Genomic DNA, 3806 nt, shown 5'->3' with positions numbered 1-3806 from the left:
TAACCCCTGCAGAGCAGTCAATAAGAGTCGAATGTGCCGAGAGAAAGTAAAGTCCTAAGATGATTGCATGTGGGCCCTGATCCCATTCGTAAAACAAAACTGAAGTGTGGCGTACGGCAACAGTGACACGGGCGGTACACAAACCAGCAACAGCCGGAGTCGCACCATCAGACGTGGACTACAGCGATCGGAGCAGGGGTAAGAACTTTCTTCGGGCAGGCGAATACGGAGGTTTGAATTCATGACCGATATGTGAGCGCCGGTGTCATTGAGGGCGATTACAGGTATACTGTCCACGTCTACGTTGATGAGGTTGTGATGTCCAGGTAGTGTGAGCACAGGAATTTTGGGTCGGGTCGTCGTGGCAGGCTCACCTCTCGGAGCTGCGCCCGTCAGTTTTCCGGTGAGCGGCGGGAGTACGGGGGAGAAGGAGAGCGACAACGCAGAGGTGAGCGGGGCAGATGTCGGGATGGCGATGGTACACTGAACTAGAAGCCTTCTCGTCCACTATAGCGATGGGGAGCGGTTTGATCGTGCTAGCGATGATGGTCGAGCGTTGTCGTCGTCATTGTGTACCGGCACTCGGGAACTACCACCTGGTCGTGGGATGTTTCGATAGCTCGGCCAAGGCTACGAGTTCCAAGCACTGTGACAATGGCGGGAAATGTGTTCAACGCGTCCGCAACACAAGCAGATGGGCCTGTCAGTGGAAGTGCGCCATTCTGCGGAATTCTGATAACGAGGACGGACGGTTGGGCGGCTGTATCACTCAGGTGCGTAACTGGGCAAAGCGTCATAACCCTCCGTTTGCTAGTTCTTGACGCACAACGGTTTGGATAAGGGAAATGGTTGCATGGGACTCGTCGGGGTTATGCACCTGAAGGGGAACTGGGGAGACAGCTTCAATCTCGCGGCGGACGATGCGCACAATATTGTCGTATGCAGCAGGAACTAGTGGAATGGGTGGTAGACGGAGGTCCTCGCAGGTAGACGTCGCAGCCGTGTTCGCAAGACGTGTGAAGTTCAGAGTAACGCGGCGACTTTTTGCTTCTTCCGAGCGTCTGTATTCATTGCTGACGTCTTACACTGTGGATGAGTTCTTAAAAACCAGAAGTGTAAACGCGTCATCCGCGATACCCTTGAGGATGTGCCCAACCTTTTCCGTTTCGGGCATCGTGTCATCGACTTTGCGACAAGCGCGAGCACGTCCTGGATGTCCATCACATAGGACACGTTGCAAGTCTGAGCACGGCATGCAAGCTCTTTCTGCGCAGCACGACCGCATCCTATGGGCTTTCCGAACAGATCGATGAGCTTTTGCCTACATACCTCCCAGCTCGTAAGTTCTTGTTCGTGGTTCAGAAACCACTCTTGTGCCGTGCCCGCCAGGTAAAATATGATGTTCACTCATCAGAGTCGGGTCCCAGTTGTTGCTAGTGCTCACCCGTTCGTACAGTTGAAGCCAATCTTCGACGTCGATGTTGTCAGAGCCGGAAAAGGTACCTGGGTCACGCGGTTGTGTGACGACGACGGGGCGGTTGGCGGCAGAAAGTTGAGGAACGGTTGGTGCACCTGCTCGAAGCATTCTCGTCCCCGTCGTGCGCTGGCATCGTAGATGCCGCCAAGGAGCGTCCGCTGCATAGATCCGTCTTGAAACTTGAAAAACCCGCACTATCCAGCAAAATGTTACGGGGAGAAAGGTCGCTTGACAATACCGTATTTACTCGAATCTAACATGCACCTTTTTTTTTCAATAAAACGGGTCCAAAAATTGCATGCTTGCTAGAATCGAGTACGACCATAAATCCACGTTACTATATCGCCATCGGCAGTCGGAAAATGGCCGCCTCGTACGCGCTTCTAGCCTAGCTGCCGTAGCTTCCTCCATGTGCATACCTCCATGTTGTACGTGTAACCAGGCGCTGGTGTACCCTATTATAATCTATACCGCCTGTCTTCCCGTTTTCTGCGTTCAGCATGGAAGCGCCGGCTGCGAAGACACGCCGAGTCCACCATGATTACGCATTTAAAAGTAAAGTTATCATGTGCGCGGAGACAGACGGAAATCGGGCCGCATCACGGGCGCTCGGAGTTCCCGAAACTTGCGTGCAGGGCTGGCGAAAACAGAAGAATATTTTCGCCAGCAAAGCAACAAGGAAGGGTTTCAGTGGACCGAAGCAGGTCCTCTTCGCCGAAATAGAATAGCTGCTCGCGGAATACGTGCAAGAGCAGCGAGCGGCACAGCGGCCTGTGACGATCGATCTGCTCAAAGTACGGGCGATGCAGATAGCCCTAGAGAAAGGGCTAACGCAGAGTGACTTCAAAGCGAGCAGGTGCTGGATATCAAACTTTAGGAAAAGGCTTTTCTCTTCGAAGGCGGACAGGGATATGCCAAAAATTGCCCGAAGAATGTGAAGAGAAATTGAACAGTTTTCAGCGGTACGTCTTGAAGTTGCGCCATAGAAACGGCTGCCACTCCGGACAGATTGGAAATGCCTATCAGACGGCGCTCTACTTTGAGATGCCTGCCACCACAACCGTTGTAAAGAAGAGGGCGAAGCAAGGGCACGTTTTGTCTTCCGGCCACGAAAAAACTAGAGTCACCACAGTGCTTTGTTGCATTGTGGATGGTCACAAGCTGCTCCCTTATATTATCTTCAGACGGAAGACGCTCCCGAAAGGAATCGTGTTTCCGAGAGGCGTGATTGTGCGCTATTGGATCTTGCCGTTGAGTGCGGGAGTTGGCCGACGTTGAGGAGGATTTTGAGGGGAAACTGAAGGTTTATTTACATTATTTACAGTAATAACACAAAGTAATGAACCGTCATAAAGTCATCGACGGCCGGCAGCAAAACGGACGCTGCGGCCCGTAGCAAGAACGAAAGAAATGGATGAATGAAATAATGAATGCATCTTCTCCCTGTCTCTCGCTTTTAACCCCTTCGGTCCCCCGGGGTCACGTCGATTTCGGCCAACCGTCGAGCCCGCTCAGGTGCCATTTTCCTCCAATGGTAGGCGCCCGTGCAAGTGTCGTCACATTCGGTCCATGGGGTCGCTCCAAGGGCTCCACTGTCCGAGGGGTGACTTGCGACCGGCATTGCCTCCTGGCCTGCAAGTGCTCAGCTGGAGGAGACGGGTTGTTCTCGAACGACCTTTCAGAGCTGCAAAACAGCTTTGCTCGGGACCAAGATCAACTACCTAGAACCGTGCCAGGCTCCCGTTGTACTTTCGGGAAGAGTCAAGTGAAGGGGTGGACACAATAGCTCGACGTGCGGCACTTGAGGTGGAGGTCGCCAACTTGTCTGACAGGTCCAGGAACGGGGTGGACGCGCCCCTGCGCACCATAATTAGAATGCGACGGCGATTGGATGTGGTCGGTGTCGTAGCGCAAGCTTTGTGTGTGACGTCTTGTGATATCTATCTATGCTCCGATATAGTGACGCCACATGACCCTGTGACGTCATAGCGTTTTCTGTATAAGAACAAGCCGTTCTTGGCAATAAAGTGAGTTGCCTTTCTGCTCCTGGACCGTTGTCGCTCTTCTGCGTTAGTTCAGTCGGGAAACTCGAGTGATGCCAGGAAAAGAGTCCGTATCCAACAGCTCCTCCTGGCCCCGGAAGTTCGGAATGGCCGGTGAACTCAATTCGCTGGCCATGAGTAACGCTGATGGAACATGTATGGCACATGTAGTGTACTGGTTACGAGCCTCGTGTGTCGAATTTCTGGATCCCGGGCCCTGGAGAACGCACATAAAACAAACGAAACAACATAGCGCTGCACCACGTGCAAGCGCAGGCTCTTCACCC

The sequence above is a fragment of the Dermacentor variabilis genome, chromosome 2 (genome assembly GCF_050947875.1).
Source record: "Dermacentor variabilis isolate Ectoservices chromosome 2, ASM5094787v1, whole genome shotgun sequence".
Classification (NCBI taxonomy): domain Eukaryota; kingdom Metazoa; phylum Arthropoda; class Arachnida; order Ixodida; family Ixodidae; genus Dermacentor; species Dermacentor variabilis.
This window is presented reverse-complemented; position numbering follows the sequence as displayed.